The 14,538-nt window shown below is 38.5% G+C and overlaps 1 long non-coding RNA gene across 9 annotated transcripts in view; it reads left to right on the plus strand.

The window, feature by feature from the left end:
* The window catches only part of LOC144313047 (uncharacterized), a 554,585-nt gene that overhangs the window by 4,556 nt on the left and 535,491 nt on the right, over positions 1-14,538 (plus strand). The gene's annotated exons all lie outside the window — the stretch shown is intronic.

Genomic DNA, 14,538 nt, shown 5'->3' on the forward strand with positions numbered 1-14,538 from the left:
AACTGCAAATAAAGAGGAATTTACACGGAAGAGTATCAGGCAACAGGAGAGGAAGCCTCCAAGATAGAAAACAAAAACATAGCAAGTTGTTAAGTTGTCATAGCTTCAGGACTCTGAGGTGGGACAGCTGGTTCAAAGGCATGTAGAATGGCTGGCTGGCCTTGAACTTCCTGTCTCTGGGCAATTCACAATAAACTAGGGGACTCCTTTCTGGATATGCTACACACATGGACACTGACACACACATACACACACACACATATACATACCCACATGTACACACACGTGTGTGTATATAGACACACTTACAACATATATACACACATACAGATATGTTTATATGTAAATGCATAGGCACATGAATAAATAGGATAATTTTAGATACTGATAAGCACTATTCAGGAAATAAAATAGATCCATCAATGGAAATGACACAAGCAGGGTGCTTCATCAAGGGGGGTCAGGCAAGGTCTCTATGGAGTAGACAGACATTGGAGCTCTTGCTGGAAAGATGCAAAGAAAGCAGATGGGAGAAGAACTGAAGAAATAACACGGCAGCCAAACTACATATTTTTGTACTTAATTATTAATATTCTATTAGTTTCCTTTGGGAGAGAGAGAGAGAGAGAGAGCGAGCAAGCGAATGTGTTATGCAGGTAGTAAGGGAGAAGGGAGATTATTTAGAAAGCAAAGAAAGAAAAGACAAAAATAGAAACCAAGTCATTTCAAGGGTTGAACCTAAGAATTTTGCAAAAAGTGTTTAGAAAGACATGGAACTCTAGTATTTACCAAGAATGACATTAGATCATTTTTCTTGTAATGGATCTGAAGAATAGTTTCCTATCCAGCCTGGGAAAATTTGATTACTTTCCCAAGTTAAAAAAGATAAGCAAGGATTGCGATAATAGCTTTGGATCAAAATTTCTAGAATTAAAAAAACATTTTTTGGATGAATTATCTAGCACAAACTGTATACCTCTCAGAGCAGAACATTTATTTGTGAGTGTGGCATTTTTTTTTCTTTTAAAAGAGGTAACAGGAAAAGAGCACGGTAAGAAAGACTGTGAAATGACCACGCTGTGCACACCGTGGAGGACGTGTCTTCTGCTTCGTGTGGCCCGGGGGGAGATGTGAAGAGATGAAACACGTTCAGTTGTGCACACACGCTTTGCAAGTGTGCACGAAGAGCCAGAACAGCTAAGAGGGGAGACCCGAGTGGGGACAGGGAGTGGCAGGAGAGAAGTGGGGCGGATATGATGGCCAAGCAGCAACATACCGAAGAGAAAGAGGAGAGGGAGGAGAAAGGCCCATGACTCCCTGTGATATGACCTGGGCAAGAACGTTTAGGCCACGAACTCATGAAGAGATGCACGGGCGGGTCACAGATGATCTGGTAACGCCGACCAGTGCCAAGCTGCAGTTGTCTGAGTAAGGTTACCTGTAAGAAATCAAAAGTGTCATGTTCTCTTGTCTTTTTGAGTAGATGTGTCCTCCCCATGTTCCTGTCCTGTGAAAAGGCAGGTACTCGTCAGGCTTGGTCACACCTGTTTTAAGGTCTTACCCATGATTTTGGTGGGTGGCCCTCAAAATGCTCGCCCACCACTGTTCACATCTCTAGGCTGCAGTGGGGAATCGGGGAAGGGCTGTCCTACATGATGCTCCTCCGACTCCCACCCCTGCGACTGCTGTCAAACAGTTGCTCTCAAGGTCACACATCTGCAAATTCAAATTCAAGGGAACCCATTCAACACAGTGAAATTAAGTAATAATTTAAGTGGATATACTTCAGCACAAAAGGATTTATTCTGGTGTGTTTTTAGGGCTTGGTACGACACACTGATACAAAAATACTAAATCACCAGGAGAAAAAAAAAACACCAAAAATGTAGTATCGTAGAGGATGTGAGAAGGGGAAAAAAAGAACAAAGGACTTTTCTCCAATCAAATGCAAATGAAAATGACCCGCAAGATTCTGAAAACACTCTTTCTCCTGACAATGAACATTTTCATGCAGTGAAATCCATTTTTGAGACTCATTAGCAAACGCTGTGATCTTGCTTATTTTGTATAGCAGCGTCTGGTTATTTCAAATTGATTAGGAGACCTCTGATGTGGGAGAGCGAATCACTGAACTACCCCAGGTATTTCTGTAATTGGTTATCATGCTTAATTACAAATGTTTCAGCACAGCCAATTTATTCTGGAGCAGATTTTCCCTGCCTTTCCGCTGCCGCTCCTGCCAGTGCTGTTTGCTGTTTGCAGGGAGAGAAGGGAGAGAGAGAGAGAGAGAGAGAGAGAGAGAGAGAGAGCATGTGCACGCAAATTAACCTTCTCCTGGGCATGTTTTGGTCCTAAAAAAAGCAGATTAATGGATTGATAGATTCATTCAAGGTATTTCATCAATAGCAGTGGTTGAAAAGGAAAGGAATGGAAACATGTATGTATTGGTTTGCAGTGGGAGGTCACTCATTGCAAACTGTTACCAATCTTCCTTGGTTCTATTATTTCCATTAACTAGTGCTGAGAGCTGGAAGTTCAGTGCTCTCATCTCTCTCACCCTGCCACGGTGCTGGCTGACCTTCCTGTATTCAATCCACTTGCTCCCGAGCTCATCAGAAATAAATGGACTAGAATAGAACAGAATATGGCTCCACATTGCGCTATTCATCGTCTGGCGATCCTGAAGATCTGAGCAACTGGCTAGTTGTGCTGGTGTCCTGGGCTGCAGACGGAGCACGCATTACATTCTCCACAGTCGCTCATTCACAGCCTGGGGCATTCCAGAACCCAATGATGGGAGGTGGGATTCTGGCCAGGGTCCTGCCTTGTGCCTCCTGCCTTGGCCCTTCTGTGAAGATCTGCATGAACTTTGCAGCACCAAAGATTGCTGCCAAGACCCCGAGTTTGACATCTTATGATTAGAATGAAACTTAGGGAAATGTGGACATTTTCCCCCAGGCCATTCCTGCTGGAGACTATACAGCACCTGTTAAGAAGTGTCTTCTTACCTGTGATACGACAGATGTTTTTTGGGTACAAAAGCAGAACATGTGTTATGTCATGTCCACTTTGATTTCCGTCTAAACTTTCCAATCTAAAGAGTGTTGCCATCGTTATATTAAGAATTAAAGTAAACTTTCCTATTTACTTTAGGAAAAAATCCTATTGCTAAAGATCCTATTGCTAAAGAATGGGAGGGGGTTAGATTCGATCTAGTGTAATTCCCCGTTGGTGAAATTCCCTGGATATCTGTGGGAAATTATTTAAAAAGTGGTGCGGGGAGGGCTTCTTGAAATAAGTGAGGCTAATTTGCCTTCCAGATGACAGAGATCAAGACAAGGCAAGTGACTTTTCAAGGTCAATAGTGGCGGAGCTGAAATCAGAATCTAGCTTTACTTTAGATGTTGAGGAAAAGAAAAAGTTTTCTGTTTTCTCTGTAATCACCCAAACTAGCATCCTCCCTATGTCAGGAATTTTCTATCCTTAGAGAGTAATTTCATTTTGCTTTTGTTGTGCCGATATATAGGCATTATTGATGATAATATGATTAATCATTAGGAATGATATTTCAAATTGAAAATTTCACTTTTTAATTTTCTTATTTCAGAATCTAGTGAAATTGTGTTTTTTTTTTGTTTTTTTTTTTTTTTTTTTTAGTATTTGAGTACATAGAGACAGTACTTCTGTGGTGAAGAGATCTATTTTATAGTTTCTGCTATTTACTATCAGCACTTTAGTAAACTTATGTAAATCATTATCGAGGGTGAGAATTAATTTTAAGAAAAGTAGCCGTTGGCAACATTCACATAAATGTGTGAGAAAAATATTCCAAATGGGGATTTTATAGTCACTGAAGGAAAAGCTCTTCTGTTATATTAGAGCTGCCAAAGAATTCAGAACTCGAAAGATCCAAATGACAGCAAAGCAGATTGAAGCCACTCTTCCCTCTACATTCTCCTTTCTTTATGCATTCAGGGCTCTGCATCAAGAAAACTTATATGCAAGGGGTGCAGAACAGATCCAATTATACAGAGCTCTAGCTAATGTCTGATGCTTTAAGTACTTTTCAAAATTTCTGTGGATCACCATAGAGCCACCTCTCAATTTCTCAAAGTAATGAGGAAATTACCCCAAAACCCATAGAATGAAGTAATTGGTTCTCATTACCAATTTTATTTTGATGCCTAATTGCACTTCATACCCACATATTGATTCAAAAAACTGGACAGTCAAGTAGCACTTACTATCATTTATTATATGGCTATGGAGAGAACATTTGAAAGGAAGTTTTTGCTGCTCCAAAAATTCTGCAAGAATTTGCACACAGTTTGATAGAGTGCTATGATTCATTGAAAACCAGACCTGACACCAGTGAGTGGAACGGGCCTTGGGAGGTTCTTGATCAGTAGGAAGGATACCATTGCATTTGAGGAGCGGCCCTGGGTGAAGGTGGTGATGTATGTGTCTTCTGACACCTATTATGGGCCTAAATGAGCATGGACAAAAGTTTGAGGGACTTTGGCATGAGAGTCCACTGAGAATGATGAACTAGGCAAATTTTTGTTTGAGGGGCATACTTTAGATTTTCTGCTCTGTTTTAGGAAGGGGAAGACCCCGCTAATCTTTGTTAGAAAACACCAGAGGGCTGCAAATGTCCATAAAATTAGCTCATTTCATTCTGGCTTCCTTTAGATCACCACATTAACAAAATAGAAAAAAATGTACATTTGACATTTTCACTCATGGGAAATTTCTGGAGCCCTCTTATAAGCCAAGCAATGGACCAGGAGCTTTTGCTTGCCTATTGGGGCCCAAGCAACAGAAAACACCCTAAAAATAGGAAATTTGGGAAGGATATAATAATAGGACAATTAAAAAAATATGTAGGTTTTGTGTAGAAGAACTCTGAGAGCTGGTGAGTTACTTTAGGGCTACGAAGTATAGAATTAGAATGTCTTCATTTTAATGAAGTTGGAAGTCAGAGGAAGGACTGACCCTCAGGAGTTCTATCAGGAGGGATACTGAACAGTTAGCCTTTAGAGAAAAAGCTGGAAGAGTAAGCACTTTCCCCCAATTCTCCTTCCTCCATCACATCTCATGCTGGGGCTTTCTATTGGCTGAACTCCATTGGAAATGGGAGGAGCAGGGAGCTCTGTTGATGCGGTCCATTGTGGGTGCACATTTTGGTGGACAGATCAGGGTGTAGAGGGAGGTCAGTAGAAAGGGAATGTCCTGAGAATGCCGAGGATGCACGTTTTCTCTCAGTTCATTGCGGAGTAGTGCGCAGTGTAGGGCACGGTTTTTAGTTGCAACAACAGAAACCCAACTTTGGCTGGCTTAAAGCAGGAAAGGATTTAGAGAACCTTCTGGAAGCCCTGGGACACCTGGAAAGCCAGGTTCTGGGGGGACACCACTGCTTCTTACTCTGAGTTTTCGTCAGAGACACTATTGCTGCTGCTACTCCGGTAACTGCTAGTTTTGCCTTCACAGCCAGTGATTCTTTCTCATGGACCCTTTTCCTCGTTTTACCAGCTGCTGATTTAGAACGAGTGTGTGCCTAAGACTGGCAGACTTTAGGTCTCTTGATTGAACTTTGCTTCAAAAGAAGGTGGAAGAGTGAGTACTTGGCATCATTAACTTTCTAGAGAGGGACAGCGCGTCTTAGAAGAATTTTTAGGTAAAGAATTCTCCAAATTTAGAGATGACAGTCCAGTGATGGGTGTCCAAAGAGCATGTCAGATGTCACCACATGTGGATTTTATTAATGCCTTTTTGCAGTTGAAGATCAGGTTCAGAGAGGCTAAAAAACTTGCCAAATTTATAGCTTTAGTTGAGAATCAAACCTTAAGAGCAGGTTTTGGCTCTTTCTACTATGTCAAAATTTCTCTCAACTCTTTCCGATAATTCAATCTGATTTCCACTTTAGTGAATTCGTTTGCTTTTTAAGACAGCACTGAATATTTTTTTGAAAGTGCAAATGATTCTCAAGTTAACTTGGATGAAGAAATGTATGAGAAAAACATAAAAAATAAGGAATAGTGAGAGGAGATATGTGTTCTGAGTATTGAAATGTAATAGAATGCTGTAGTAATAGGAATAGTGTGGTATAGGTACAGAGACATACAGATTAATAGTCAACTCGAAGTTCCAAAAATAGATCCACCCAAGTGTAATACTGAGAGTGTGACAAAAGTGGAATTTTAATACAGCAGAGGAAGGGGTAGATGTTACCAATTTGTGGGGATCACCTGCTGACCATTTGATTAAAAAAATTACATCCTACACTAATTGAGTTCCAAAGGCATTAAGTGTTTTAAAATGAAAAGTGGAAAAGAACAAAAGAAAATGTAGGTGGATAGTTATGTGATCTTATCTGTATAAAATGTTTTTAAGTATGGCACCAAAGTGAAAAAGACAGAGAAAACTATTCCTAGACTAGTATGTAAAAAGTAATTTTACATACTAGTGATTTCTTCGTAGCAATCACAATACAATACATTGCCACCTGGAAAAACACTTGCAAAATATATAAAATAAAAGAGCTAACATTCTTAGTATGTATAGAGAAAAATTCACAGAAGAAGACAGGATATAGCCAATTAACATATGAAAGGAAGTTAATCTCATTTGTAAAGTAATCAAATGAATTCATGTTTCAACAAAGTTAGCAGAAATTAAAGCAATTAACAATATCAGAATTGGATTAGTGTTTTTGGAGAGTTATTTGACATTATGAACCAAAACTCTTTAAAATGCAAGTACTCTTTATTCAAAAAATTTTACTTCCAGGAATTTTTCGTCTTGAAATAGTTCAAGACACACATAATTTATATGGAGATGAATATTACAATGTTATTTTTAACTGAAAAAATTAGGAAAAGAATTACTCATTATTCATAAACTGAGGATGCTAAATGATCCATGTAGATTTATAAAGTGGAATAGTATTTAGTCATGAGAAGGCACCTATCTGTCTTCGGATATCAAAAGAGATCCATGATATATTTTTAGTTGAAAAAAATAAGGCATAAAATACTATGAATAGCATATGTAATATTTGTAAGAAAAAAGTATTATATTTAGAAATAACTGGGAAGTTTATGCTCTAAATTATAAACAGTGATTTTTACCTCACTAGTAGCATCAAAATAGCATTTAGTTTTCCTTTACCCATTTTGACATTTTCTAATTGTCTTATGATTAAACATTAAAAAGCACAATAAAAAACAAGCCATTTCTGTTTTGAAAAGTGAAGTAATAGATATGTATCATCATGAAGTAACATATAAAGACTAGTTTCCATTTCTTATTTTACATGATTTTTCTAGCATAATTGTGTGTGTGTATGAGAGAGAGAGATTGAGAGAGAAAGAAAAAGGTAGAGAGAGGCAAGGAGGAGAGAATGATTTGTCCTAATTTTCAATCCTCGGATGATGTGTAGGGGGAGAACTGAGGACTGTCACCTACGCCTAAATCCTATTTCTATCACAAGACCTTTCTTAATTCTAAAGGCCCACTCGGTAGGTGAGGTTAGGTTTGATATCAGTCCTGGAGGGAGCCGATAGGGCCTCAGCTCTGAGAACTAAGCAACTTCGCTCTTCTGGGCTGCTGCTCTGAAACCCAACTCCTAGAGAGTGGGCTTTTCTGTGGGTGGGCTGTGGATAGAGAGAAGGAAGACAGTGGCTTACAAAGAAGAAATAAAAGAGAAAAAGGGAAAGACCATGTATAGAGAGGAACAGGAAACAGAGCCCATAAAAAAATAAAGGAGAGAGTCAGACAGTTAAATAAAGGAGAAGCTCGTTTAAACTTCTTCCTAGTGTACGACGAAATGGATCAGTGATCCTCTCCATCCTGTTCTTAGAACAGATAAGGGAGCCGAGGCCCCAAGAATTTAGGTGACGTGCTCAAAGCCATTCGATTAATCAACACAGATCTAAGACTGAATTCAGGTCTAACCCAGTGATGTTTCTACTGCACATAGTTCTTTCAGGAGGTGTTAGAGCAGCAAGGTCATCATTAATTAATGAAATTAGTGTAGAACAGTTACAGACATTAGTACAGCAAGATGACTAATAATCTCAAGGGTTTGAGATTGCTTCTTTTATAGGGATTTTGCTACTTTTTATTTTGTCTAATTTATAAAGTTTAGTAGTTTTTTTTTTTTTTCCTAAAACAGAATATTGTGTTTAGGAAAGTGCCTTTCAATATGAGAGGGCTCACATGAGACACATAGAGCTAACTTTCCAAATAGTTGAATAATAATCTGTGAAGGTCCCAAAGAATAGAGACCTGATGATAGTAACACTTATTTTTCTTGAGCAAGTATGTTCATGTTTTCTGTTGGAAAAGATCAAAGGACCAATACTCAAGAGACAACTTCAAAAGGCAAGTCAGCGTTTTTGACCAAGTTTTCTCTCTTTGCATATAGGCAATACACGGCAAGAACAGCAGCAAAGGGATTTGCCAAGTGAAAGGAAAGAACGTTTGAAGCAAGAGAGAAATAATTTCCTAGCAAGAAGGGCTATGTGATGATGGTTCAGCTGGTGATCCATTATGCCTGTTAAGAGGCCAAAGAGAACTGTAGATCTCTCAGGTCCATGGGGGCAGAGGCAAGGGAATAAGTTGAAGGGAACATCGGAATAAATGAAGTGCCTTAACAGCTGAAAAAGGCTGATGGATGTGCTCCGCACCTCAGAAGACAGAGCTCCCAGCAGGAGAATAAAGAGTGCAACAGAGCAGAGCCTGCTAGAACCACACAGTTAGGGAACTGATCCTCTAATAACCTCCCGTTTCAGGAGTTTATAATGTGCTATAAAAACCCCCTGTCTCTAGACTAAAACCTGGCACGACCACACTTAACTGCATTTTACTGCCATCACACAAATCCCCGATTTGCTGTTACTTTCTCTTAAATAGGGCTGGATCTATTTTCAGCATTGCAGGTGCCAAGATGTTTTGTAAAAATTCTCCGTGGAGAATGGATTTGATTTTTAAAATGCAGAAACTGGATTTCAATTCTTAAATTGAAATGCTGGACTAGGCACCAAGGACATTTTGATTAAATCATGCCTATGTTCAGGCTATTAATTCCAACGCGGATGGTGTCTGTAGATACAGAAAACTACTTGAAAAGCAGAGATAGTCAGAGTCTCCAATGGGTGAAGGTCACCCAATAGCTAACCCTCTTCAGTGGCCTTCATGACAAAATTTCGAGAAGTTTTTACTTCTGACACATATCTGCAGTTCCATTTATGATCAGTGAAGACGAAATGAAATCTTTTACTTTATAGAAGAGTCTACCCATACTTAAAAAAATTGACCCAATAATAGACCTGGTGCTTACATGTGTGTTTCAAATATTGTAATCACCAGTAATGAGTATTCTTATACTCATCATCAGACACAGTTTTATTTCAGTGGTTGGTTATGGGTCATGATCTGTCCATTCTATGCTAACTAGAATGTTCTGTGTTAACTAAAACAGGCTAACTAGAATCCTAGTTAAATTAAAGGGTTGTACGCGGTCAAATTCAGAATTCAGAATCGGAAATAAAAGTCAGGTCTCTCCTTTTCTTTTCTTTCTTTTTTTTTTGTATCTCTCCTTTTCTACATCATGCTCTATAATCAGAGTACACGATAACATATTGTCATTATTCACTATTTTCCAAATACCTCTTCCTGGGCACACAGGATATGCTTACAAAGTAGAGGAGGAAAAAGGCTGCTGTCATGGATACATAAGAGACTGAAGTAAAAAATCACACTTAACTGTTTAGAGAACCAAAAGCCTAAGTAAACAATTTATAATATTTTATATTTTCTCAGATTCGTTCCTGAAGAAAGGTTCACTTTGATAATCCAGCTGTTCCAGCTAATTATTTTCAAAGTGAACTGCTGTTTGCTCTCGCCTCTATTGGTTTATTTACTTTGAAGTTAGAGGCCCAGCTTCAAGCCGATATTTTGAATTCAAAGGTCAAGATAATCCCCTTCTTCCTATTTTGAGAACCTAGTTGGCTAAATATGCTCTTGTAGGGAAGAAAAGTTTTGTACAATGGGTGGAAAAACCTTATAGTTTTCCCACCTTTAAGCTACATGCTGTGTTTTTCTTTCTCTTGTCACCAAGGCTGGTGTATGGAGTATTAAAAAGCCCCCTTACATTTACCCATAGATTATTATTTTAACTGATCAAGGCCGAGTTCCGGAAATAGACTAAGAACTTTCACAGGGTCTCTCTCTTGTACGTGGGTCCTTTGCAAGCATTTTGATTCTGTTTTTAAGGTTGAACTCTTTTACTTTAATTACCCGGATTATGGAATGGTGTATTGCTTTTTATCAAAACTTCTTCAGTTCTTCTTGTGTTTTTGGAACTCTGTGAGTCCATTGGTGCAATGATTAGAGTGTAACTGTCTGTAGTTGTTTTTGTCCAATTTTCTGAAGTAGTCTGTATGATAAAGTTCTAACTGAGATCTGTCTGTATGTGGTGCGCTTGGAATGTGTAAAAGAAACACATTGTCTAGCCTGGGCGATGGCTTCCTGGAAGAATGTCTTGAGTTGAATCTTGAACAATCAGTATAAGCTGCCAAATGCGTGTTTTTTTTGTTTTGTTTTGTTTTTGTTTTTTTTTTTACACATGAAGGCGGAAGGAACTGTGGGTGAATTTCTAGAGATAAGAAAATATGGTGAATTCATAAAATTTAGTGTGACTGGAATGTGGGGTGTATGTGTAGAAGGAAGGGGATTAATGTGGAGGAGAAAGCTAGGACCTGAAGTCTGGAAGGTAGGCAGGTGTATAATGGCCTCGGTGGCCAATTGTATACAGTTAGACCAACTACTTACCATGCTGCGCTGGAGCCCTGTGAGAGCTTTAGAATTCATCATTGTGCCACCCAGCATGCTGTTTTCCAGGCTTCATAAATTGACGGTCTCTCAGCTGAATAGAGCAGTTTGCTGAGCTTCCCAGTGGCAGGGCTTACCCTTTCCAGGGGCAGTAAATTCCTTTGGATCTCTTCCTTCCTTTTTTTCTCTCCTGTGCTTTTACAGTTCCTGATTCTTTCCCAGGTACAAACTCTTGTATTAATGGGTAAATCTAGATTAAAGTTATCCCTCCCTTGTCACATATTTGCATTTGAGCCAGGAATCCTCAGAAATGGCTTTCTTGGCCATCTCAGCCCTGGTGTCAGGCACCAAGAGATGCGAGCTCTCAGCTCATCTCAAGCGAGGCCATGCAAGGGACTGTCTACACTGACTTCAAAGACATTTAGTTTTGGTGCTTAATCTGCCTGTGAGAGGCTCACCATTACACCTTCTAAAGCTAAACCAAGTATGTGCGGGTGTGTATTTAGATTGAGCATAATGGTGTGTGTATGATTTTCTAAATTTAAATTTCTTTCTTTTTTTCTTTCTTTTTTTTTCTTTTCGTTTTCTTTTCTTTTTTTTTTTTAGTTTGTGCTTTCAAGAATCAACTAAGAAAGTTCTGTTATTTGATCCTGCTGATGTTCCCTTTCAGACAGCTGCCACCAGCACCGCTTGGCCACTTCCTTTTTATTTCCTATTCCCTTTTAACTGTCTAGCTTACTTTGATATGATTTCATCTCTCTCTGTAATGGCAATGAGAGAGGATGTTTTTTCCCAAGGCCATGGCATGATATGCCTTTTAATTCATTTTAGGCTTATTACCTTGCAAATGTAAGAATGAATTAGGGCTCTATTTGCCTGGGCCAAGCATGCTTTAGACATGTGGAAAGGTGAAAGTGTGCATCAGACCCCACGTACGCTTGACAGACTTTTACTATGACAGAACTGGTCGTTAGAGGTTTGGTTCTTGGATCTGCCACTTTTCTACATTGTGACTTTGGATAACCCACATAATCTATCTGCGAGCTGCCTCTTTCTTTATAAAATGGTAAAAAGAATATAATTTTACCTTCCTTTCAGATCAGGTGTGAAAGTTGCTTTGAATTCCATGAATTCCACGTAAGAATGCTTTTAAAATAGCTTAATACAAAAATGTTAAGTAAGAGAGCGTATTTTGTTTTGGAAAACAATGTATTTTTTTAGAAATAATATTTCCATTACACAATTAGAATAAAAAAATTTTTTTACTGTGACTTCTGGATCTTATTTTAACACATGATTTAACAATATGCTGTGCTTTTGACAGCATTATACATCTTTCTCTAGAAATCTGTAAGACTGTGCTGTTAATTTGAACCTAGGGAGTGAATCTGGTCCCCAGTGAATATTGCCACCACTGAACCTGTGTCCTGTTAACAATCCACAAAATAAACATCACAGGTAATGCTGCTATGTTGTGGAACAACTCTTTTCAGTAGACCATAGTGCCTATTTTGCAATGCATTTTTTTTTTCTTGGTCATTTCCTTTTGGCTGACCTATTGGCAACTCTGAAGATAGGATACATTACTCTATAACTTTAGGGGGAAGAAAGCTTTGTAATTAACACGGATACCATACATTTATATTAAGTAATATGCATAATGAGGTGCCCTTATATTTATATTTATAATTCCTCGTAATTATATACCTTCGGTTCTTTCTGTGTTGCATGGTGGCAATTTGCCACTATTTTTTTTTTTTTCCAGAGGAGAGGGAGCATATGGTCAGTTCCCTAGATCTGAAAATTCAGACCATACATACCCACTAATGAAATGATTTTGGAATTATGGAAATTGCTTCTTTCTCTCTAAAGACTAAAGCTGTGATTCCCAGCTCTGGTTTTACTGCCCTCCAGGGTAGCTTCAAACATCCCAGAAAGTGGCATGAAAATTTTAAGACAAAATTAATTTAAACTCATTCTAAATTAAAAACAAATGCATGCCAAATGGTGCTGTTAAAGAAATATTATCTTGATATCTGATAAATGTAATTTCTAACCTGAAAGTGTTCCATTCAATGCATACTGTGTACAGATGGGGACTAACTATATGGAGGCATGGTGTGGAAAAGAGCAGACCAGGAGGGAGAATTTCATTATTCTACAGAAAGCTCTTTTAACAGATTTTCTGATTAAGGCTTAACATATTTCAGGACAATGTGAAAGAGGCAAAATTACAGTTTAAGGTTGACCCCTCTTTCCTGAGTTCCATTTGAACTATAGATACACCTCCGTGCAAGGATGAAAAATGTTTTGTCTCATATTCCTTTCACTTTTTGTTGTCTGTCCCATTAGTGCTTGAGTTGCTGTTCAGTCCTTACCTGATGTCATCTACCAGCTGTCTATTAAAGTGCTCATAAGAAACTTACTTCACTGCATCATTACCATACTTTTAAAAGAATTATTGTGCCAATTAACTGGCCTTCGGGAGTAAAGACATTCTTTGGTAATCATGGCAGTCTAGGGGCACCTGGGTGGCTCAGTAGTTGAGTGTCTGCCTTTAGCTCAGTGTGTGATCCTGGGATCCTGGGATCCTGGGATCGAGTCCTGCACCAGGGAGCCTACTTCTCCCTCTGTCTATGTCTCTGCCTCTCTCTGTGTGTTGCTCATGAATAAATAAATAAAATCTTAAAAAAAATCTTGGCAGTCTGATCATAAATATTTTTGCATTATTTTTTCTATTCTGTTCCCTCTGCTGAAGTTCAGCATAATTTCTTTTGAACCCAAAGGCATGTTCTTTCCTTTCCTATGGCTCTATAAGTTATTTGCCTGATTTTTTTAAAGATTTTATTTATTTATTCATGAGAGAGAGAGAGAGAGAGAGAGGCAGAGACACAGGTAGAGAGAGAAGCAGGCTCCATGCAGGGAGCCCAACGTGGGACTCGATCCCAGGTCTCCAGGATCACACCCCAGGCTGAAGGCGGCGCTAAACTGCCGAGCCATCCGGGCAGTTTATCTGAGGCCATCTTTGCCTCATCTTAAATGGGACTTTTTTTTCTTAACTTAAAATATCTTTAGGATTGTTTCAAAGTAATTTTTATGTTTATAGTTCACACAAATCTTATATTCACTGTTCCATTTATTTGAAATCAAAGTATAACCACTTACTTTCCTTGACTCATGAGTAATTTCTCTAGCAGTGGGGAAAAAAAAAGCTAAGATTTATTTAAATTTTTTCCTGCTTCATTGATATATAATTCATATATAACTGTGTATTAGTTTGAGGTATATGGAAAGGCTAAGATTTAGATTTCACAACTGCTTAAAGTTGTATTTAGAGCAAATTGGTGATGTTTGGGACAGTGGAGCCTGGGTATGTCAGTATGAACCTCAGTTAACAATTTGATTAAGATGTGAAAAAATGTAAGTAAACAAGGTCATTATACTTCTGTACCTCAGCCGACTAGATGCTGAGGCCCTGGTGGATCAAAGACTCTTCTAGTGGTAGATTTCTATGCTTTTTGTTTTAGAAAATAGGGAAACAGGTTTCATCATAAACCTAAAACTTTCAAGGGGAGTAAAGAATGGAGTGATAAAGGATGAATACTTTTTAATAAATGCTGAAATTTTTTCTCATCCCGATTTTAAAGTATTCTTATTATTAGCACTATTTGATATAAACATCTTGATGCAATTGAAGTCTAC

This window comes from Canis aureus, chromosome 4, assembly GCF_053574225.1.
Source record: "Canis aureus isolate CA01 chromosome 4, VMU_Caureus_v.1.0, whole genome shotgun sequence".
NCBI classification, from domain to species: domain Eukaryota; kingdom Metazoa; phylum Chordata; class Mammalia; order Carnivora; family Canidae; genus Canis; species Canis aureus.